Source organism: Filicampus tigris, chromosome 1 (assembly GCF_054856515.1).
Source record: "Filicampus tigris isolate MCC_2025a chromosome 1, RoL_Ftig_1.0, whole genome shotgun sequence".
Taxonomy (NCBI): Eukaryota; Metazoa; Chordata; class Actinopteri; order Syngnathiformes; family Syngnathidae; genus Filicampus; species Filicampus tigris.
In genome coordinates this window covers 26559194-26584940 of record NC_141217.1, presented here as the reverse complement: position 1 = coordinate 26584940, position 25747 = coordinate 26559194, and the positions used below count along the sequence as shown (strand labels likewise).

Below are 25747 nucleotides of genomic sequence, written 5' to 3'. Positions count from 1 at the left end.
GCTGCTCCTTAATCGTGATGTGCCCAAGATTACACCATGTATTGTTCACAAACACAGCCAGCCCTCCTCCTTTCCTCTTACCACTCTCCAGCGTCCTGTCCGTGCGTATGATTTGGAAGCCGTCCAATTCTTCGACCGCGTTTGGCGTTAGCGCTGTTAGCCACGACTCCGTGAATAGCATCAGGCTAGCCTCCCTCTCATGCCGGGTAAGTGCCGTTAACTCGTCCATCTTGTTGGGGAGAGATCTAACATTCCCCATGATAACAGACGGGAGGACGGGATGGTACCGTCTCCTCCTTTCCCGGCGTTTAACCCCCACACGAGATCCCCGTCTCTTCCTCCTCAGTTCACGGGGGATATCGGGTCTCGCCCCAGGAGCCGGCGCGGGGTTAGCATGGAGTGCTAACAGCTGATTGCGGCTGTAAACAATGGGGGCGCGACTCCAAGCCAAGTCGCCGGACACAATCGCGCAAAAAATAGCCACCAGCAGCAGCAAGAATACCGCAGTTTGGGTGTCCAACACACGAAAAGGCTCACCGGTGAGCCGGAGCCGGACTGCCACTCGCGCGGCGCCGGAAACGGAAGTTTCAGTTTTCAGCTTTTTTTCACGAAATCCATACATATGAGTTTAAATGTAGGATTATTGGTGGTATGACAACTGTTTTTGACAATTTAATGGAATGTGTAACTATTGAAATTATGACTAAAAGAGCAAAACATATGATAATTAGTTGTGTTTATAGATCACCTGGGTTTGATCAATTTAATATGAAGATTTCAGAATTATATGAAAAACACAATGACAAGGTGATTTTTGTTTGTGGTGATTTCAATATTGATTTGTTGAAATCTAATAATCATACGAAGACTGCAGAATTTATTAATACTATGTTTAGTTTGAGTTTTTATCCATTAATTGTAAAACCTAGCAGAATAACTAAGGAGAGTGCAACTTTGAATGATAATATTTTTGTAAAAGTAACTGATGGAAAGATACAAAGTGGATTATTAGTGACTGATGTAAGTGACCAGTTACCAGTAAGTTAAGCAGAGTAAAATGACCAGAAGCAATTATGGCTTTAAAAGTGGAACTTATGAATCATGATTGTGTAACCCAGTAGAGAAAACGTTATATTTTATTTCAATGCACCATTTTACTTTGAAAAACATTTATTTTGGTAAAAGGAAGTGTGCATCTTCTACCTTACTTAATTTCCCTTGTGGAATGTCACTTAGGAATGACTTTCTAATTGGACAAAGTCAAGTTGACCCGCCTACTCGAGACGCCATTTCGAGTTCACCTTGTTTTTTCTTTCTTTTCCGCTTGGATGCCCAACTGAAAGTTTGCGTGACAATTTCCGATGAGTGCTGATGCTAATATACCGTCTCGGTGAGTGAGAAACATATTGGAGTCGAAGTAAATGTGACCAATATTCAAATGCTAATTGGGAAATGTTTTATTTTAAAAGTGTGAATTCCAGCGGGGACTGAGGGTCCATGACAGTCCGACCGTGTTCATACTAGACGTCGTCTTGGTGAGTCGCCATGTGCTACGACGTAAAAATGATAATTTTAGGCTAACGCGAAGCTAACGTTATGCTAATGCTAATCGCGAGTGGTAATATACTGCTTATTTGCTGTAAGAAACTTGATTGTACTTGTTTAAAGGTATTTCCAAAGCAGGGTTTAGGTTGGCAAATGATTGTGTAGATATGTTTTTGCTGAATTATATGACATTTGGATGTTAAATGCTCATTTTGATGTAGTGTAAGTTTAAAGTGGAATATTGAATTACTCAACTACCCGTTGGTAATACAATTATTTCTTGATTCAAATGATTGATACATGTTAATCATAAAACATAGGGTTGATAAGGAATTGAAGATAAATAGAGAAATATGTTATTGTTATTGCATTGGTTAATTTCATGTGTAACAATGATATTTTGGAAAACATGCATGTATGTATATGAATAACAGTTTTCGAATGTGATATTTGAATGCAGTGTTTGAGAAATTGAGAACTACTGTGAAGCTATAGCGACTGATGAGACTGCAAATTGATAATACTTTTATAAGCTACATACAATAATACAATTATTGTTATGCAGGCTAGGTTTTTTACCTTGGTACAGACATTGTACGAGAATATTTGAGAAGATTCATTCTCATTCGATGGAGATGGCGAGCCTGTGCCCAAAACCCCAACTTAGATAAGAAAACCTTCTTCACTACCCTTTGAGAAACATCACGTGGTAACAAACCCTACTACCACTATTACACCACTTCTTCAAGGACTACCTAAGACTTCAAAAGAGGACACTGACTGACTTAAAGACTGAATATTACTGAGCTCAGTAGGACTCTGGTATTATTTTTTTCAATTGTGAACTATGGTACCACATGTATATAGATGCCGGCTGTTAAGTTGTAAATAGTTTTTGTTGTTTACATTCAATACATTTATTCTTGTTGCTCAATTCTGTCTCCAGCTATTTCATTTGCACACCTGCCCTTACCACTATTGTAGCCTTCGAGAATCTAGAATCTGGTCCAACTTACTTGATATCAAAATAACACTATCTTTGAGTAGTCGGGGGCTACAATTGGCAAGACGTTTATGTTGAAGACATTAATGATTCTTACAATGCATTTTTGGAAACATTTGTTACAATACATGACAAACATTGTCCTCTCAAAGAATGTAGAAAAAAGTCTATGAAAAAGGGAAACCATGATTTACAAAAGGCTTGAATAAAGCTTGTAAAAAGAAAAATAGGCTATATAGGGAATATATGAAATATCGAACAAAGGAAAAGGAAGACAAGTATAAGAAATATAAAATAGATTCATATCTATTTTGAGACAACAAAAGAGAGATTATTATGACCAGCTACTGCAAATGTATAAAAAAACAAAACATCAAGGCTATTTGGTGTGATCTTGAGCTAATTAAAAGTCGCCACAATAGAAATTTTCCAATTAAAATTGTTAAAAAAGACAATTCTATCATTGATGATAAAGTGGAAATTGTTAATGAATTTAATGATTTTTTTTGTTAATATAGGTCAGAGTTTGGCAAGTTCGATTGACTTGCCGAATGATAAAGTTACAAAGTTTGATTGTGTTTTTAATAATTGTAATTCTATGTTTCTTGGAGGAGTCTGTTTGAGTGATGTGCTTGAAGTTGTTAGAAAGTTTAAGAACAAAAAATCAACTGATACTAACAATGTTGATATGACTCTAATAAAAGAAGTGATTAATTGTGTGATCAAATCTTTTTTAACAAGTATTTTTCCTGATAAGATAAAAATAGCAAAAGTGATTCCAATTTATAAAAATGGTGATAAGCATATTGTGTCAAATTATAGACCTGTTTCCTTGTTACCTCAGTTTTCTAAAATACTTGAAAAACTTTTTGTAGTGAGACTAGATGCCTTTGTTGAAAAATATGAGTTACTAAATGACCACCAGTATGGCTTCAGAAACAAGCGATCAACATCTCTAGCAGTGATCGAATTTGCTGAAAACATAGCTACTGCAATTGTTAAAAAACAATATGCTGTGGGTGTATTTATTGATTTACGCAAGGCATTTGATACTGTTGATCACTCATTACCTCTTCAGAAATGTGAACAATATGGCATAGAGGTGTTGCATTTAAATGGTTATGCAGTTATTTAAGTAATAGGTTTCAATATGTAAAAATCAATGATAGTGAATCACACCTGAGAAGAGTAACATGTGGTATTCCACAAGGATCGGTATTAGGACCTAAATTGTTTATAATTTACCTAAATTATATTACCACTGACCCAAATATATTAAAATGTGTAATTTTTGCTGATGATACACATTTATTTTGCTCAGGGAATAACATGGAGCAACTAATACAAACTGTAGAAAAGGAATTGATTGCGTTAAAAAAATGGTTTGATTGTAATAAGTTATCATTGAATGAAAATAAAACATCATTTATGGTGTTTGGTGGTATGCACCTTAACTATGGCATCAAACTAAATTTAAATGGTATTGAAATTGAGAGTCACTGAAATAAAGTTTTTGGGAGTAATTATTGATCTTAAACTGTGTTGGAAGCCACAAATAGAATACACTAAACGTAAACTGGCTAAATCAGTGGCTGTTCTCTACAAAGTAAAAGATTTGTTAAACAAGAAAGCTCTTCATGTATTGTATTCTTCTCTTGTGTTGCCTCACCTGATATATTGTGCTGAAATTTGAGGAAATGTATATAAAACAAATGTAGATGCTATCATTAAATTACAAAAAAAAGGCTATTAGAATATTTAACAAGGTTGGCTATAGAGAATCAATAAATTATTTATAGGATCTGTTATTTTAAAATTGATGGATATTGTGTATCTGAAGACATTGGAAATCCCTTTTCGTGTCATAAATAAAAGCCTACCTGTTGGTATTCAAACCTTTTTTAAGTGAAGACAAGGAAATTATCATTTAAGAGGTCTATTTATGTTTGAAATATGTAAAGTAAGGACCAACATAAAATATAGATGTGTTTCAGTTTTGGGGGTGAAATTGTGGAATGGACTTGATGATGCATTGAAGCTGTGTTGTTCTTTGTTGAGGTTTAAGAAAAAAAAATAATGTAAAATAATTGATGTGTATAGGGCCATTAATTACATGTAAAATTAGAGATTAAAATGTGAGTGTATAATATTTAATTATTTTGTTCTATTGAAATTCTAGGTGATTCATGGGACAGTAAAGGATAGGCAATAATAAGCCTGGTGCTTCAGCCTATTCCTTTTTTGGTTATCAATTGATATTTGAAATGATTTGTGTATTTTTCTTTTCTGTATTATGCGTACAACCGAAATAAACCATTCATTCATTCATTCATATGGATATTACTCAGCAGTCAGAACACACATGAGTATGGGGCGAAGCACATTTCAACGCCACCTGACCCATGGGTGAACATCACATTGCTGGACATTTATGGTTTCATTGCGCTAATATACATGGGTTTCATAAAATGCTCCTCATATCTGGATTATTGGAAAGGAAACAGTGTGTACATCTTACCTTTTCCCAAATAGGTAATGACTGGTCAGAAAATTCCTCAGAATATGCCAGGCCATGCACATGAGCAACATAGCAGAGGATGCTGCTAATGATCAACACAAGGGAACAATTAATTATGACTGTCTCTTCAGAATCAAACCGCTATATGATGAGTTGAGGATTGCATGCCGAAATAACTACCATCCCAACCAAACCATTTCTGTAGACGAGCGAATGGTTGCATCTAAAGCCCGCATTGGCCTGAAGCAATACATGAAGAGCAAGCCAGTACGATGGGGCTTCAAGCTTTTTGTCCTTGCAGATTCTTCCACTGCTACGCGTGCGAGTTTTTTATCAGTTCAGTTTATGAAGGCAGATCGCAAGACTGCACTGGAAAAGGACTCAGCTACGATTCAGCACCTGATCAATCCAAATTTATTGGGCACCTGTTATAAACTGTTTGTTGACAACTTCTATACAAGTCCTTTCCTTTTCGGTGACCTACTTCAAAAAAAGATCTGGGCATGTGGGTCCATTCGCACAAACCGAATATCCCAAAAGCAAATCAAACAGCTTAAACTCCACGTCACCACAAAGGAGCATTAGATGGTCACGGTACAACTCTCTTCTCTTTGTCGCGTGGAAAGACACATGAGATGTCTTTCTCTGCTCCACGCTGCACAAAGGCCACGGCGATGCCACAGTCCAGCGGAGGATCAAAGATGAAGATGGGAAGTGGACAGTGAAGAACATCCTTGTTCCACCGGCAGTACACGATTACAACAGGTATGTACGGTATATTCAAACGTTATTTTATGTATTTGGGATTGTAATCATTTGTGTGTGTGTTGGATATATATATATATCAGGGAGACCTTGTCTTTGGAGTTGGCCGAGATGGTGTCTTCCAACAAAGTAGCACCCAGCCCATCAAGTTCCACTCACCACAGGATTGTCTATCTAGCAGGAAGCAGCTCAAGTGAATGCTTGAGATTCAGGTACTGCCACTCAAAAACACCCATCAGGTGTGCCACTTGTGATGTGCCACTGTGCTTCATGCCAGCTAGGGACTGTTATAATGACTGGCATGTTGCCGATGATTGTAATATTGCCACTTGTGATGTGCTTCATGCCAACTACGGACTGCTATAATGACTGGCATATTGCCAATTTGTAAATATTGTCAACAGGGTTAGGGTTACTTTTGCAAATAGTTTGTGCTTGTAGTTTGTTCTTGATTGTGTTTTGTTTATATAAAGTATTCCACACCAAAAGACTTGTTTGTACTTTTTGTTTTATGCATAAATGAAAGCCAGCGTGTGGCTTCAGCTTTTGCTCCCCAGAGCCGGATTTTGGCTCATCTGCCACATATGTATGGCGACGGGGGTTGAGAACCCAGATCCTCAGGTTTTGCAGGTTGACCGTTGGAGGTTTCCGGGCAGATGTGCAATGCGTGAGAGCACACTCGAAAATACAGCCAAATGATCAAACATTTGAGGTGTGCGAGAGACTTGGTTGAGTTGCCAGTAAGATCGCAACAGGAGAGAGAGAGAGACTTAGGAGAGAGTGCCAGAGAGAAAGCGAGAGAGAGCTAGGGGAAAAAACGCCAAACCTTTTATCTCCTTAAAAAAAAGGGGGGAGGTGGTGAAGCCTCAATCGGTGACATTAAAGTTAGGTTTCAGTGAATTGTCCTGTTTAAAATCGTTTAAAGAATTTCACAATTTCTAACTGTCTTTAAGAGGAAGCTCAAGACACACCTTTTTAGTTTGGCTTTTACCTAATTTTAAGTAATTTATCTTTTCTTAGTTTATTGATTTTAGTTCTTCAATTATATTACTGTTGTTGTTAGGTTTTAGCTCCAGTGTTTCCGAATGGGGGGCCCTCCGCGTTGGGGGTGGTGGCTGACCTTCCCACAGGGGCCGTCATCGCAGGGGCTCCTTGGGTATGGGTGGCCTGGGGCCTCTGCACTTTGTGTGGGGTCCACCCAGCTGATCCGGGCCGGGGGTCTCTGTGATGGCGGCACATATGTGTGTGTGTGTGTATATATGTGTGTGTATGTAAATGTGTGTGTGTATATGTATGTATGTGTGTATGTATATGTATGTACATATATATTTACAGAGCTGGCATTTTATTAAAAATTCACAGTCCGTTTAACGCTGGAGTTCCCTTCCGGCGTCAGTTTATCCGCCATTTTGTCCGGCCGAACCAAATAGTAATCGTCTGTAGGCCGACTCGACGATCATTTTAAACAGGCTCCCGTTAGCATTTCCCACTACCCACTTTGAATGAATGAATGAATAAATAAATAAATTAAAAAGTTTCACAGAGTGTGAATTTAGATCTCTCAACACCACAACCAAGGAGTTACGTGCTCCCAGCGTTTCCTAGCCTTATCAACATAGATGAAAACATGTCATGTTAATGTGAGCAAAAACATTAAACCCTTGTCGGACTTATGAGATTCGTCTGCCTTGCCGCGTTGGAGGTCTGTCTTGGGGAAAAGGAAATACTGACTCAAAAGTGCAAATTCTGACATTTTTGTTTAACTTAAATGCAGAGCTGGGCAGTCCGTCCCTGGGCCGGACTGGTCGGGCCCTGCGGCCCGGCCGAATGCCCATTTTTTGGGCGGAGCGGTGGGGGGTGACAAAAAAATGGCCGGACTAAGCATGGCCAGAAGTTGATTTTAGTCCGGCCCACTAATCGGGCCTCATGCGTGTGACGTGCTCGAGAGGCGGCCAAAAATCATCTCAGCCCTTTTAGGCTTCTTTCTACTCCCGCGACGACTGCTGTTATAGGGATTGTAGTAATGCAACCCCTCCCCCACTGCCCCTCCCCCTCTTGTAATGGTATGCCACAGTTGCAGGTGGGAGGCGCGGGTTATGTGATGTGACATGTGACAATGAGGAAATATAAACATGCTTGAGCGCACGTTGCTGTCTCACATGTTGCGATGACGTACAGTTTCCCACACGGAGACGGATGAGCCACGCAGATCGTTGCTGCTGCTGCCCCTACTGCTACTCACCCATGTTCCCCCTTAGCCGCCACCTTCCAGATCATTTTCGCAATAAAATTAAATGCATCGTCTAGTCATTCCTTTATGGTTGTAGCAGGCACTATATGCATTGTTGTCGCTGTCTGCCGTTAGCGTCCCTCCCTCAGTGACGTCAATCACGGACTCTTTGTTTTTTGTTTCTGGGTCAGGGGGCAGAATGGGGCGAGGCCCGACAATGCTTATCAATATGGCCGGAGGGCGCGGCCAGAAGGGTACTACCCAAGTCAAGGGTGGAGGGTTGTGGCCGGACCGGCAAAAAATGGTCAAGTGCCCAGCTCTGCTTAAATGCATCAGTTGTTGAAACAGGACATAACTGCCCTGACATACAAGTCGTCTCTGTTTCACTGGAGATCTTTGACGCCTTACGAGCGAAAGTTAAGGAGTGAGAGAGAGGAGGGGACAGACCAAGGTCGTTTTGAAAGTGGAAGGGACATGCACACAAGTCCCCGGTACCACTACGCCCATGATCTCGTTAGACTGACAGAAGGTCCATCACTGTTTCCGTCAGTATTTCAGGCCAAGCTACGGGGGCACAGTCTGACTACCGACCGTACCTCTGCTCCAGCTATGAATTAAGTCACTCAAATAGCCATCTCTACTGATGAAACACTGACTTGGCTGAACTTTAGCCCAACAGTTGCTCAACCCTTAACAGCCAGACAACAGAAACTCCACAGAACAAAAAAGAAGAAAAAACAAACATCCATAACTGACACACCTGTCGAGATGGCTCTGGAAGTGGGGCATAAAAAGAGCTCTGAAAAGGTGAAATGGAAAATAAGCTTGGCAAAAAAGTTAGGTTGTTGTCAGTAGTGCACAGTGGCAACAATTGTACAATTTTATTATTATAAATATTAATATCTAAATCTTGTACTCTGCAGATCCACAGCATTTAAAAAAATGTTTTTATAGCTTTAGCCACTATCATGACATTCATTTCGTAATGTTCCATTTCAACCTAAGTTATTTTACAACTGACCTGCACCATGGGGTCAATTGTAACATTCACTCCTTGTACTTGAGATTAAATCAGGTATTTTCTGTTCGTGTTGCGCACGTTACATGCCATTTATTAGTAGACACTTGAAGATAGTTTGCATAATAATTTGAATAGTTTGATTACCCTTGTTCCAAAATGATTGTTGGGTATAATTTTTACTCAGCTTTTGTGTAGCATAGCAACATTCTTGAATGTGCTTGCCGTGCTTAGCGGGGTACAGCATGGACAAATGTAGAGGGCATTTGGTAAACATTCCAAAATGTGCACCCTGCCAGTTACTGAAGTGTGGAGTAATGTGTGCGCGTGTGTTTGTGTGTAATTCAGGCCGCTTGAGCCAGGTTTCCACTGTGCCAATCTGTAGCAGCCAGGACTTGCCGAGCCGTCAATCAGTCGCCTGCCATGACTGAATTCTTTTCCTCACTCACAAACGCACACTGACACACAAACCTTCAGTGGAAAAAGACAAGGCCCCACGCTACTTTATTGAAAAGCTGCTGTTTCTTTCTGGCAGCGTCCAAAAAAGATTACCAACATCCAGCAGCGACAACAGGTTGTACACAGTCTCTCTGCTGGGCATCCTGTTTTGGTAGCATGAACGTACAGTTAATGAGCATGTAGGGAGTACATTTCTCACTCAAGTACAGCAAAGAAATGAATCCCCCTGGAATCACAAAAATATGTACACCATTTCAAATGGGCTCTTAAACGAACACACAACTCAAAATCAAGTTTCCTTCATTCTATTAGGCAGCGTGTATGATCATTAATAGTGCAAATATTAGTGGTATCTGGTCTCTTGAAAAAAAAGGTTTAACTCTATTATGTATCCAAATAATGGCATACTCTGTAGGCTGCCATATTGGAGAGTTTTGAAGTTCACGTAATCACTTTGACGTGTTCTGTGCTGCAACACGCTACTGTTCGTTTTAGACTTGGTTCCTGGTCAGTTGTGCTAGAAAAATGCCGTACGGTGTAGTCAAGTATTGCCATAATTTAGATGGGACTCTTAACCATCTCAGATTTCACATTCTTCCTCCGAGAAAGGAAAAAAAGACATGTATTGTGGGATTGACTGGCTAACGCAGCGAAATCGTGACTGTGCAACCATTCGTGGCACGTGATTATCATAGTCTGGACTTATATTAGAACAAAACCTGCAATATTTTGGATATTAACGTTGTATGGCCATAAGCGTTGCCTCATTGATATGCATAGGAACGAGGCAACGCTTCTGACGTTAATGTAATCCAAAATATTGCGAGTTTCGTTCTCACGCGTGACATCCCTGTGACTCAAAAATGTATGTCAACGTACAGGGTATGTCATTATTTTCAAACTTAATCGGCCATTGATATTTGTTCATACACACTGCCTAATTAAGTAAAGCAAAATTAATTATGAGTGGTGTGTTGTTTTAAACCAGCAGAACTACTTTCTTTGAGTTTGACGAGCACAAACTACCCCATAGCGTATCCTTAAAATGTAATGACGTGCTGTGTTGGATGCATCTGGTTTGGGGCTTCCGAGCCAGCCAACTTAGTCGTAGAGTGAAACAATTCTGCGTTTGTCCGCTTAAGCTACCGCCGGGTGGCCAAAGCGGCCAAACCAGAAGGAGACGCAATGAATTATGCAAGATGCAGACTTTTTCATCCATCCATCCATTATCCAATCTGCTTATCCTCACTAGGGTAGCGGGTGTACTGGAGCCTATCCCAACAGTCTTCGGGCAGTAGGTGGGGTACACCCTGAACTGGTTGCCGGCCAATCGCAAGGCACACAGAGACAAACAAACATTCACACTCACAATCACACCTAGGGGAAATTTAGAGTGACCAATTAACCTACCATGCATATTTTTTGGAATGTGGGAGGAAACCGGAGTACCCAGAGAAAACCCACACAGGCACAGGGAGAACATGCAAACTCCACACATGAAGGCCGGGACCGGATTCCAACCCACGACCTCTGCACTGTGAGGTGAACGTGCTAACCAGCAGCATTCTTTCTTTCTTTATATTCAATTTAGTTTTAATAAAGCTCAACTATAGAGTGGTATTTTCCTTATTTAAATCACATAACTTATTTTTTTATTTGTGGGGGCTGGAGCGTATTAGTGGCCTTTCCATTTATTTAAACGTGGAAAGATGATTTGCAATATGCATATTCTAAGTAAGCGTGCTCATGGGATGAAATACAACTGTCACAGAAAATAGACTGTCTCCAACATGTGCCAATTTGTTTAGTCCACACATTAGTTAATAAAGAAGTGCCAAGTTTCATATCGCAGCTGTCCTGTTTTGAGTTTTTTGTCATTTTCTTTTTAATTTGCACGTTAATGGGATGTCTGTAATGCAGAAACCCCATTAATGTAAAAAAAAAAAAAAAAATCATAAAAATGAACATAGGTATTTTTCACAGGACAGCGACGATATGTTAAATTCATTGTTTTTGTTGTTGTGAAATTTATCACGTGGTACTTTTGTCAGACTTGTCTCATGAGGTTTAAGTTCACAAAGGCCATGTCAGCCACACAATGTGTGATGCTTATAAATTGTACAAATGATAATAGATTCAAAGATAATGTGGGTGCACATCATTAATGGACACTACTGTATTATGCCATTACATATCATTATGATGTAGATGCAGCAGGAAGGAATTCATTTGAACGAAAGTGCTTTAAATCCAGAGAGGCTCATAAATAATTTGGTTTGCACAGTCTTGCAAACTTTAAATTCTTGCCACTGTGACATGCCTCATTAAATGCCATTAAAGATGTCTTGAATTTTATGCACATCTGACGAGTTGATCTATGAATGTTATCACCACAGAAATAATGTATAGGTCTGAAAACTATACAACCCCTTTACTCAAGGCTGAATGTCAAATTTGCGCTTGTCTGCAAGAGTCCAGAGTAGAATTTACACTTACAGCTTGTCAATAAATCCATATGTAAAAGAAGCCAATCATAAAACGTCAGTAAACACATCATGATGCTGCAGCAATGCAGCTACGCTCACCGATGTTTACCGGTAAACGCATCATAAAAAATTAGGTCAGCTCTTTGAACAGATTAAAACCCCGCCACCCCAACACACTCAATACCTCAGGTGCCACAGGTGCTGGTAGTGATGACACCAAAATGAGTGCTACGTGAACACACACTGTAGGCTTAATATGAAGTGCTGAGCTTGACTTAAGGTCCCTTTCCCTTACCATTCTTTCACCATCAACTGATTTCCTATTGTTCTTATCCCGATTATTAGATTTTGTTCAGTATACATAGATCATGTCCTTTCTTCTCTGTCTCTCATTCATCCTCATCTCTGGTCGTGATGCTCTGAGCATTTCAGGAAGTACGTACAGGATACAAGGTTACTAGGTCCTTTTTGTTGTTGCATGACATTTGTGCACAGCTGCATGAGAGGAAGGCACGTTGCAATATTCTCTTAATCGGCTGTTTAGAACATGATGGAATGCATGAAGGAATGTGTGTACATGGTGTTCCATTTGGTATTCATAAAAGGGATTACAAATGTATTTTTGTCCGACTGATAAGCCTGCGAGGCTGCTAACAGAATGAATTAAATTGAGTTTGTAAAAAAAGGCACATGGGATCTGCCATCAATAACAATGTAAGACAACACAATTGGCGTATGCAAATGCAATGATTCACCTGCATGGTCAACCACATAATTATTGCAATGGGTTTTGAGTTGTTTTAGTTAGAGTTCTGAAGAATAGTGTTTTACTGGGTTGAGGGCGTACATTAATCCATACTAGGGTTGATCGATTATGGAAAATAATCTAATTGCATTTTTCTTTTAATTCAAAATTACAATTGCGATTTGAATTGCATTTTAAATTTTTTTTTTTTTTTATCAAGGTCCATTTCCAATGTATTTTTCAACAATTAATCTTTATTACAACAAACAATATCAGATCTATTGTGCAGTATAGGACACTATATTAAAGGCAAATTAAGTATGTATTAATGGTAATATGAGAGACGGTTTAGTACAATTAAAGGTATAAACTTTGAATACTTTGACAAACATTTTGATAAGTGTTCACCATGACATTATAAGTCTGCCACAAAAGTGTGCTGTAAGCATAAGTACAAAGTATTTACTCTACTGTAGATCAACAAGGCCCAAACTAAAGTTACAATAATGCAAACAAATCTGTGGCGTTACCACTTCCTACATATGATATGTAAATGGAGACTGCAGTTCTTAATCACTCACTCAATTTACCATATAGATGGATAAATAAATAAAGCATACATGTATAAAAATGAAAGCTTACCGATCTCCAGTTAGAAACGCCACGTGACATAACGTAACATCTTTCTAACAGGCATTACAACTCTTTGGCGTATCATCCATTAAATGTGGAGTAATACGTTTTTGTCGGTCTTTGGATTCACTCATGAAACATACGGCCAAATTTATCCTCTCAATAATCGAAACGCTTAACAACTTTGCAGAGATGTGTTTTAATTTGTCATGGCTCAAGTCACCGCACACTATCCTCTGTGTGTGTGTGCTCAAACATCAGAGACACGTAAAAGGCGACCCTTTTCTTGTACATGGGTAGCGCGCAGAAAAAAAAAAAGTATAAATATATATATAAACATATACATCGGCCAGCCATCAGATAGACACTCCGACATAAAGACGGAAGCCAAAACATCACATCATACGCAACACACGTTTACGGTGAGTTTGTTTAAACTTGAGTGGCGAAAAAGATCAAGGACATTCGATACTCGCCTCAGTGTCTCGTGAGATGGCAGCTTCACTGAAAGCTAACCCTTCAGCATGCCTGTTCTGAAGCCCCTCACCCCTGTCACCATATAATATAAATAATATTATATGGAATTGGCAATTAATCAAAAGGGCCACTTTTTCCTGTGCTCAGCTGCGAGCAGGTTCCTCGCCTTCGGTTGCGCAAGCTCTGTTTTCTCATTCAAAGAAGCATGAGCCCCATTATAGATTGTGTATTGTGATATTAACCAAGGCCATCCGCTTGCAGTTAAATAGAATAAAAGGAAGGAAACTAAGTCAAATGAATACCTACTAATTATGACAGAAGAGCAGCCATAAACTATTTTCCGACTGTTATGTATGCAGAAATTTCTACCTGCGGCTGAGTGCAACATGTGCCAGGATGCCTGGTGCACGCGAATAAACACTCTTGATGGCAACATATTGGAGGTCTGGCTTCGCGTCAACTCAGAGAAAGCAGACAGACGCAGAGGTCAGAGCCTGCAGCTTGTGACGAGGCTAATTATCTGAGTCAAATGGTAACATTTGTCTTTATTCTTTTTTTTTTTCACTTTTATGCAGCTGTCATCACACTTGTGGGAGGGACACCATTTTCACATACCATCTAGTGTATGGTTAATGTTAGCAGTCACTTTGCTCATCTTGAATTGGAAAAGATAAACATAATTGCAGCTGTTCAAATGCTTTAAAGGTGTGTATATTGGGAGATTTAAAATGGTTAGACCTAAACCCTTTTTCACGTTGACAACTGTAACCATTGCAATGTTTTAAATGCAGTGCATTTCATTTTAATGGGTTTATTTGACAAAGCTTGGCAAAAGCCTGTCGTTTTGATAAACATAGCAATGAGGGATTAAAGTTGTTTTTTTCTGTGTGAAACCTTTTAGGGAAAGATGCACAGCGATAAACACAAATCATTTTAATTTTAATCATTTTCTCTCAATAGTTCCTATCATTCCCATATAACATGCCTCGATATAACAGCAGGATTGCATCTCCACCCTCTCCTGCTGCCTACAATATAGCATAAGAACATACAATATGTGCAATATTTTGTTATTTTTAAAGGGCATTTCAAGGAAATTTCCTATAGTGTGCAAGTTTGTATTATTCATGTGGCCGCACCAAAGGTCACAGCCAGCCAGCACCAACTGTATGGAGCCAATTTAAAACCAAACAGCTAGATTGATGATTTTATACAGGACCCGTTTAATCTAGACTTTTTGAACATTATAAGTCACACGTGTGTCCTTACACGCACACACATTACCGAGTGTATGAAATGCGCTATAAAAATAAAGCTGCCTAATGAAGAGGAGCAGCTCTGTCATTGTCATCACGACAAAGTGTAGCTAATTTAGTGGACTATAATTTGTTGGTATGAGCATTTACTGTTGTGTGCAGGACTCGTATATACAGTACTTTACACATTTGATAATTAAAGGTACCTTCTATAAAATAAACAATCTTGACTTTGAATATATTGTTCTTCCTGGTTAGGATGTTGAATTATGTATTTGAACAGACTCATCCAGGAGAGATTCATACATTTAAACAAGTAGAACTACACGGAAAACCCTGACATGTTTTATGAGTTTTTCCTGATTCTGTCCTCCCTCATCATGTGTGATCTAATATATCTGCTTTGGCCTGAGGTGATATATGCAGAGATTCTAAAAAACATAAAAACAGGAATTGTTTGCTGTCTGCTTCCCTGTCTTATACCCAACCTAAAGACGTACTGAGAGCTGAAAAGCCAAAATGCTTGAACTGAAGTCAGACAGATGCCGTTCTCAAATGTAAACAGTTGAGTGACATGCTGCTTTGGGAACGTAGCTTTGATTTTTTTTATTCTTCTTCAAAGTGTCCCTGTTCTTTTAGGGATCTCTATTTGCTCTACAGAAAACGTATACCTTAGACCTTGGACGTCTGTGCTTAAATCTTTGTAAACTATATCAAAGGAAGCAACATGGGATCATTCTTTCTTTTTCCAACCGATGGGAATCGCGTCGACGAATGGTAGGGAAATGCAATTGTAAGATCAGATGTTTAGTTTTACCTTGAGACGCAGACAGGTTTACTGATGATGATTTTATTTATTTATTTTTCAAAATACACCAAATGATTTTTTTCCTCATTTTTTTTGTAGTCACACAACCAATGCATTTAAGACATTTTTTACCTATTCAGTTTATTTTAAACATGAAAACTTGGTTGGATTTCTGAATTATCTTTTTGACCAATCAAAAGTGATGCATCCAACACATGCAAACTAATGTCTGTCGGCTCATTTTCAAAAGTTTATTTTCCAGTTAGCAACAAACCACCACCAACTGCGGGCATCTGCAATTCATGTGTGTGTAGTCACTGGAGGCACTCAAAGTGCAGTGACTCTATTCCCTTCTTGCCCATGTATTCAAAGAGGAAATAGCTGATCAAAGTGATTTTGACTTCGAACACAGGAGAAATGAAGATAAATAAATACTGTTTATTTTCTCTTGATTCTGCTCCGTTTTAATCAGCACAGTTGCTGCCATGTTAAAAGGTACTGTTAGGAAAGAAACTGTTCAGGTACATACATGTACATTTACAGTTCAAATTCGTTCCGTAAATCCAGTAAATATCTAATTTTTCAACATAGATAGGTGTGGCTTATGTAAAGGTGCGGCTTATATGGTTTATTCATTATTTTTTGGAAAATTAGAGTGGATGCGGCTTTTATAAAGGTGTGGCTAATAGTCCAGAAAATACGGTAATTGACTAAATGTGTGTGTGTGTGCATTATGTGTGAATGAGTATAATGGTAATGGAGCGGTGCCGAAAAGGTGCACAATATGGCTCAGACATTATAATAGCTGTATGTTTGATGGCTCTGAGAATGGAAACCATACTAACCTGAACTAAATGACAATACTTGGTGATAACTGATCCTTTAATTTTGATACATTGCTGTCATCAAGCTAGCATTCTCTAGCGCTATTTCATGACTCGTAAAATCTTACTGTACATATTTTATCTTAATTGTACAAATGGGGACTTTAGGAAGACATTATTGTATTGGAGGTGACCCTCGTCGATTTCATCTTCCTAATGATCAATATCTGAAGCTCAAGGTTCAAGCAAGAAAAATCAAGCAGAGTAGGGAAAAAAAGTAATTAAGGAGACTGAACAGGGAGACACTTCGGACCCTACTCAATAAATCAGAGGTTCCGAGTAACCTGTCAGTCTCCGGGCTCTCTTTATTGGTCACAGAGGATCAGCACAGATTGCTCACCAGGGTCTGACTATGTGGCTGAGTGGGCGCCAATGTGTGCTCCATCAATAACACATGGACAAGGGCCACGGGCAGAAATGAGTATTCATGTCAGGCATGGTACCGAAGAGGAATGTATATGTGTGGGTAAACAGTAAAGCGTAAGTATCAGGGAATGCATGACCTGCTGGTTCTAAATACAGTGGACCCCAACTATACTACTATACCGGCCCGCATGGTATGTATAATTGATGTCCATTATAAATGCATTAGAAAGAAATTCAGTCCAATACTGTACATCAGGGCTATTCAACTGGCGGCCCAGACGCCAGATCAGGCCCACAAAGCATGTTGGTCTGGTGTGGGTACCAGATGTGATCGGGTTTCCAGATTGTATCGGGTCCTTTGCGCCCGCTGATGACGTCACGCTTTATAATATATTTCTGTAATATATTTCTTTGCGTGTCCCTGATGGTGTAGTGGTACACACGCCTGAGTTTCCACTCAGTGATGGTGTCTGTGTGTGTGCCCTGCGACTGGCGGGCGACCGGTTCGGGGTGTAGTCTGCCTTTTGCCCATTGTCAGCTGGGATAGGCTCCAGCACCTCCCCGCGAACCTGTACAGTATAAACGGTTTGGAAGATTACATGACATGAAATTTCTTTGCCTCTATGTTTGCCAACCTCCTGGCTGTTTGTGTTTGTATGTTCTGAGTTACTAAAAAAAAAATAAAGTAACGGACATTACTGGTACTTTTTCAATTATCGTCCTTCGGTCGTCTATGTGCGTACTGTAGACGTCACGTCACTGTTTCGTGGCTTTCAGAATCGGATTGTGGCGAATGGTTATTCGGAGGGAAAACACATTTTATTAAGAAATACTTCACATTATATACCACAACCACAAAATAGTTACCAGTTTGGCAGGAGAAACGCAAACGTTCCGCTGATATTGTTTCACAAGACGGGCAAATGGCTTCTTCTCGAGTCATAAGCGCAAGTAACGTACAAACTGCCTCGCAAATGTAGCAAATAGGCTTCTGATTATGCTTAGTCCGACTATTTAAGTTTTCCGTTTATCGGATACAAAATGCCTGATAGTCCCTGATAGTGTCAGTGGCCAGAGTGTTGTGAAAATGTGGGGGAAAACACTTGCTTTGTGAAATGCTTCTTGCCATCTGGGAAACCCAGTTTTATACAAAACATGACATTGGGTAGGACAAGCTTGTTATATATATATATATATATATATATATATATATATATATATATATATATATATATATATATATATATATATATATATAAATAAATCTAAGTAAAGTAGTTAAACATTATACAAAAAATAAAGCATGAAGAAATCATTTTTATTTCATATATTTGACAAAATCACAGATTTTCCAAAGTGAGAGACTGACGAGCTCGAAACCGGAATTGCGATGTCATTAGATGAAAACGACATCTCAATGGGGAAAGTGTACAAAGCCACTGAGAAACTGACTCCGAAAGCGATATTTTGGACTTATCTGAGGTGATCCAGGTGTTTGAAGAGCTGGAGGAAGAGGAGATTGTTGGCATAATGCATGTTGGAGCCAGTTGGTCAGGATGATAAAAACGTGCCCGAACGAACGGACATGAAGTGGGACGAGACCCATTGACATTGGAAAAATCGTAAATTAAATAGGCTACGACTATTAGCTAAGCATATTATTGTTTGAAATTCTATGCTGTGCCATGCTGTAAATTATGCAAGACGAGATTCCTTTCTACATGACCTGCCAACAGTACACAGTACCATTTGTTTTGGCAGCTACCTACATTGCTTGCACTGAAAGAGCGCTCCACGGGAGGAAGGTCACAACTCGCGACCACTTTCACTGTTGACAATTCATCTACTAGAGTATTTAGGTGTTGAGCTGTTGACTTTGGCGATGAGAAATTAAATACGTCCATCCTGTGACAGATATCTGTTAAATACCTCTTTTGGCAATGCTTCTCAATTTTTGAATGACATTTTAGTAAAGCCGTTATCACTTTCAGACAGGAAGGTTTTGAGGCCAAGGATTAGTCCTACAATAGTCAAATACTGTATTGCTGTATTTGCTTCCTTGGGCATCAGACACTTGTAGCTTGCTTCCTTGGGCATCAGACACTTGTAGCTCTAATACAGCAATACACATCCAATGACAGGTTTATTAAAAAACACAATTCTTATTTTATCCTTCATTTGGCCTCACGGAAATACTATAACAAGACCCTGAAATTTACCGTTTCCTGGGAGAATATCCTTGGACATATGAGACAAAATTGAAGCTTTTTGAGAGTCAATGCTTGAATACACCAGATGGTGATACTTGGTGATGGTGACACGTCATAGCTGATGAACCTGGAGTCATAGGGTGTTTCGGGTCTTTAATCAATAGACACACTCGCCTGGGTGACCCAGCTCAGTCCTCGGCTTGTGTCCAAGTGGCATGTTGCCCCAAAAATACAGATCCACAGCGAGGCCAAAAAAAGCAAACAAGGCACTGGGATAATTACAGAAAAACAAGGATAAAAAAATAAAAAAAACTAAAACACTAGGACTAGGACTAGGATGGGACGGGACTTGACTTGACTTTGACAAATGACACAGAACCGACAAAGACCGAAAGAAAGCAGGGAACTAAACGCAGACAAATTGATGAGAGAACGAGGAACACCTGGAAAAGACACAGCAGGTAAGAGGGAGCTGACGCCACGGCAGAGATGGTTGTACGTGTGTAAGGAGACAAAGGTTGCAGGTTGAGAGTAGAAATGTAACTGCTTTATTTAACAGCGGTCATTATTTATCTGTCAATGCATCGGATGTGAAATAGGGCAGTGTTAAGACTTCTGAATTCATGGTCAAATTTATGTAGCTGTTGGCCAATTATTTTTATGTATCGTAAACATGATCGATGGTTTCTTTAAATCTCACACGTTTACACTTCATTTATTTGCTATTCTTTTTTATGGCTCTGTGGATGTCCGTGGTGTCGGTGCAAGGGTTACAAATGCCAACTGATTGTCATCTGTCATTTTACCTGAACCGTCAATCAGGAGCACACAGCCTGTTGGGATGTAGCCATCTACTAACCCAGATTGTCATGCCATTTTGCTATTTGTATGCCTTCATTAGCATCTACAATTAAGTGTCTGCGTCAGTAATGGCAACTAATTAATATTAAATGGAGAGTTTATATATTTGTGATTCGCGGACACTCAAACTCGGGGGCGCTTTGAGGTGCTCACACGATCGATTGTAACAACAAAAATAAGTAACTGATATTTTACATTCGAGTAGAGTACCAACATTGCTGTAGTATTTAAAGTATTTAGAGAAGTCTGTTTGTTAGCGATCTTGTAAGCAGCGCATTTCCTTGCTTTCTGACAGACGGCAGAGAGCTGTTGTGCGCATGAGCCAATAGCACTATGCATTATGTGTGATGTAGTTAATTATAGTTGGAAATTATATATGATAAGTTTTATCAAATTAAATGTGTTGTTAAAATAAAGACTGTGTTATACATTTTCAACAGTGGCAATGACTTGACAACAGTTATAAATATATATCGTATGATAATTGTTTATAATGTAATTATTAGTATAACACATAATTCATTAAAAGATAACTGAATAATTGTGAAATCATTTTTATCTGTTTGTTTCAGTTTTATGACCTGCGGTCCTTTGTTCAATAAACAAAGACAAACACGAGTTGTAACATTGTGAGCTTCTAATGAGCCTTTTTGGAGGGCATAAAATAAAATATCCGGTCAGTCTATGAACGGATGGGCAGAGACGCCCGGTCCAGGGAGTGCTTCCACTGGTCAGCCCAGATGTCAGGACAAACACCTTTATATTCTGTGATAGAGCAAGAGAAAGCATGTCACGTAAAGTATGCCCCCCTTGCTACAACACACAATGCAGGCCCAATAAGCATATTTACAAAATGGTTAATGTATATTAATAATGCACAGAAATAATCCTTGAATTGTTTAAACAGAATATGTTGAGTTTTGCGAATGTTCACAAAATTAAAATAGCAAAATAGAAAAAATATATATTTACTGGGCTCCATATGACACTGCCAACTACAAGTACCGGGACAAAAAAAAAAGAGACCAGTCTTAGAGAACCGTGAGCGAGGAGCTTATTATACCTGGTATGTTTTTACTTTCTTGAGTTTTTTTTTACAGCTGTTGAACTTCACCAAGACGGCAATATTTGTTTGCATTAGCTTTAGCACAACCAAAGCTACGTACTCCTCCAGCTTGACAATTAAGTGACATGCTAGTGAGTCACTCGCCGGTGTGCTGGCTCTGACGCTTGGTCTCATCACTTGTCGTACTAGTAGAACTCGCGCTGTATCGCCTGCTGAAAAATCTCCTGCGCATTTGGGTAACTTGTGGCGTGTTTGTGTCGGAGTGAATTTGTGTTGTTTGCCCAGCTGAGTAGGTTGATATGAACTTTGTCCACCTCACGACCACGCCACACGCATGAGGGCCGATTAGTGGGCCAGACTAAAATCCACCTCCGCCCTTGCTTAGTACACCTTCTTTAAAACGTGTCACTCCCCGTCCTTCGCCCCAAAAATGGGTGTCCGTCCGGAACGGACAACTCTGCCAATAACTTAATGAGACAGAGACAAAGGAACACAAGGGAAAACATGAAACTAAAGTCAAAAACCAAACTCAAAGAAAGACCATGACAGTACCTCCAACTTAAAGTACGGATCCCAGACGTCCAATAAAACAAAAAGACCAAAGTCCAGCGGGCGTCCCGGACACCAGACGAGAGGTCGCTGGTGGAGCCAGTTTGGTGGCCGTCCTGGAGGCCAGAATAGAGGCGATGGCGGCCGCAGGACGCGTGCCACAGGATCATATTCGGATGGTGGCCTCTTATTGGGTTAAAAGACGCACAAGGTATGTTATCTATGCATTATCCAAACCGCTTATCCTCATGAGGGCGTGCTGGAGCCTATCCCAGCTGTCTTCGGGCACCAGTACACGCTGAACTGGTAGCCAGCCAATCATAGGGATTTTGTTTATTTATTGAATTTTTGAGTCAAAGAAAGGATTGTAAATATTGATTCTAAATACTATTGAATATCTTTGTTTTAGTTTTCACGGAAGGAGGAGTGGTTTTTTTCTGGAGTAGACATTGCTTGTGCTACGAATGAGTATGACATAGCAAGCAGTATGTTATCGACACCAATGCCGCTGAAGAACAAGAAGACCTGATGTTAATAAAATAGTGGTGACGAACTGCAATTTAGCGATTATAGAAGCGTGGTTAGTAGAACGATGACAGATTGGCTGACGGTCCGAAAATAGCGGTGGCGAACTGATTTAGTGATGATGTACGTGCGGTTAAAATAATGCTAACGGAGTGACTGACTGACAATTGCAGTTTTGGTTCGGCTTGGAATAATGCCGGACTAACGATGACAGACGGGTGCGAATGAAGCATGACAGACCGGCAAAATTTACTGACGCACCCGCGTCTGATCATTACAGAGAAACTTACAACACATGTCACTTAAATACAACTTAAAGTTGTCAGCTGATGAGCTTTTTTTTATTACATTCTAATGACTGCAGATTTCAAAACAGTGGAGCCCTGTAAAAGAATAGCAAAAACAGTGGTCAAGCTTCACTAAGACAAATAGAAAGCAAGAAAGTGATAGAGTTATGTTTTAAAGGAGAACATCAAGCAGAGTCAATGTCATCAGTCAGTGAAATATTATGGCCTGTGGCATCGGCCCCTAAAGAAAAACATCACTGTTCATGGGTGTCAAGTTGAGATGGACGATGACACACTTGCTCCGTGTGACAGCAAGAGAGAGCAAGTGAAAGAGTGAGCATGTGCGTGTCTGTGTGTGAAAAGGGAGAATGAAATGCTGTTTGATACATCACAGGCACAAAGGCTTAGTGTGAAATCATTGCAAGCTGCCCACTGAGCAACCAACCCCTTTTGCATGTAGGTAAACTGGCATTGGCATGCACAGAAGAATCAACACCATCACAGTAATGCTCTGCAGTGACAAGTCGATTAGGGTGAAGTTTAACAAGGTGGGGGAACAGAGACATTTTTAAATTCATGTCAATTAGTCAATCAATCAATCACTCCTATTAGATTGAAGTAAATACAGTATGTCAAGTATTATGTAATTTTTACAAGAGCAAAATAATGTTACGCCACTGTATGTCACATTGTCGCTGACATTCACTTGCATTATGTGACAAACAAACCATTGACATTCTGAAAAAAAATGGTATGCGTGGGTGAGGATCCTTGTGTCAATATTTGGACACAAGTTTTGAGACACTTATCAATTGGTCACATGTTGACTACACTTTTTCCGTATTAATCTTAACAACAACAAAATGTAATTTTCTATTCAAATGTCAAACTCAATTTTCCATCCCGCTTATCCTCATTACTACTCGCCCACTTGACAACCCAAAAGATGCCATCACTCAATTGAATATCCCACAGAATCTCACGGTATGCTGATTTGAGGAATACCAACATCTAGTCCTACACAAGAGATCTTAATTACCATCCACATCGATCCATCCATCATCTGATCCGCTTATCCTCACGAGGGTCGCAGGCGTGCTGTCGCCAATCCCAGCAGTCTTTGGGCAGCGTACACCCTGAACTGGTTGCCAGCCAGTCGCAGGGCACGCACAGACAAACAATCAGGTGGCCCTGCCAGAGGCGGTACTGGCTCCTTAGAGTCATAATATAATATTTGAAGTTTACACACATTAGTATTAATGCTTCAAAGAATAACTCAAATTCAAAGGTATTACAATATTTACATTGCACTGACTTTCCAAAAATGTACAGGCACATTTTTTTCATTTACTTAATGGCGTGGAAGACAGTCGAATGTGAAGACAGTTTACGGGGCCGGCATAGAAACAGACTGAAACAAATATTGCTTACCTTTAGCGACACGTCAATGTGACCGGTCTTATACCATTTTTGAGAGGAGCGTCTCAGAATGGTGGCTGCGAAGGAGAGCCAGACTCTCTTGCCATTTCCAAGTGAAGTGTTTATGAAGGTAACAACACAACTAGTGTTATAAAGTGCCTTGATGTTAGTAGTGTTCTAAAGCATCTACAATGAATACACTAATCTTTAGCACGCCGTGTTGTTGTGTCGTAATCTGGCGACAAAGCATCATTTTGCATTGCTGCCTTTGTTATATTTTGTGATTCCGCTGCAGCTTGTATGAATTGAGAAGTGAACGGGTTAGCCGAAGCTAGCCGCATGAGGCTAATGCCCATTCGAGTCTTGCCACCAGGCGTATGCACATCCGTGGGTATGTGCCTGTTGTGTTTTTTTCATTCGTCACAACATCCTGTTTATGCCGACATTGTTTCGTGTTGAACGTCTTTTGATCCAAAGTGTGGAGCAGAAGTGTGTCAGCACCAATAATGTGTCATCAAAATAAATAAATAAACAAGTGATTACCGGATGCACTTCCTGCCAGTGGATACAAAAATTACTCGTGTTGTCTGATATTTTAGGGGAAAAATGTGAGAATTTAGGGGCAGTCTGGAGTCCTGCAGTAGCAGTAATACATCAAGAAAACATATTGCATATTTTATTCTATTTTAAAATCTTTAAATAATCAAAAATCAAATGCCGTGTTCATTTCTACAAGTGATAATTTCAGAATGATTGTGTGCGATTCATATAAATACATGTGATTGGTCAATAAGGGCAGGACTTGGAAAGGCAATGCATGGATTGAAATGACCAAGAGGAGACTGGGACAGGACAGGACATGTAAAGTCTTTGGATGTTGGTCCAACGATCCATTTTCTATAAACCACTTTTCCTGTTAAGAGTTTTGGGGAACTGCAGCCTGTGCGAGGTGACATGGGAAAATGCATACAACACCCCCACGTTGCTTGCCCGTAAATAATCCAAGTGAACTATTAAACCATCAGTGACCATGGTCCAACCAAGTAACTATTTTTCATTATCAGTATGTTATTTCCATCCATCCACCCATTATCTATACTGCTTATCCTCACAAGGGTCGCAGGCGTGCTGGAGCCTATCCCAGCCGTCTTTGGGCAGTAGGCGGGGTACACCCTGAACTGTTTGCCAGCCAATCACAGGGCACACAGAGACAAACAAACAACCACACTCACAATCACACTTAGGGGCAATTTATAGTTACCAATCAACCTACCATGCATGTTTTTGGAATGTGGGAGGAGACCGGAGTACGTGGAGAAAACCCACGCAGGCACAGGGAGAACATACAAACTCCACACAGGAAGGCCGGGGCCGGAATCGTTCCACGACCTCTGAACTGTGAGACGGACGTGCTAATCAGTCAACCACTTTGTCGCCCCTTATTTCTAGTGTTGTTCCGATACCACTTTTTGGCCCCAATACCGATTCCGCTACCTGGCTCTGCAGTATCGGCCGATGCGATACTGTACCGATACCTCTCCGTCTGAAAAATATCCAAAATAAGCACATTTTTTTTTGTAATTCTAAAGAATTGCACTCACTTGGACGTAAAATTATTCATATTTAAATCATCACTT

The 25747-nt window shown here is 39.8% G+C and overlaps 1 long non-coding RNA gene across 2 annotated transcripts; it reads left to right on the top strand.

Annotated features, from left to right (window-relative positions):
• The first annotated feature begins 1263 nt into the window (after positions 1–1263).
• Positions 1264–14785, top strand: LOC147153392 (uncharacterized). 2 transcript variants are annotated; one of them, XR_015086613.1, is made up of 6 exons: positions 1264–1390; positions 1470–1535; positions 5693–5831; positions 5915–6043; positions 14239–14365; positions 14455–14785. It is a non-coding gene; the product is annotated as an uncharacterized LOC147153392 (long non-coding RNA). The 2 variants fall into 2 exon arrangements; XR_015086612.1 differs by lacking the exons at positions 14239–14365; positions 14455–14785 and having other exon boundaries at positions 5915–6319.
• The last annotated feature ends 10962 nt before the right edge of the window (positions 14786–25747 follow it).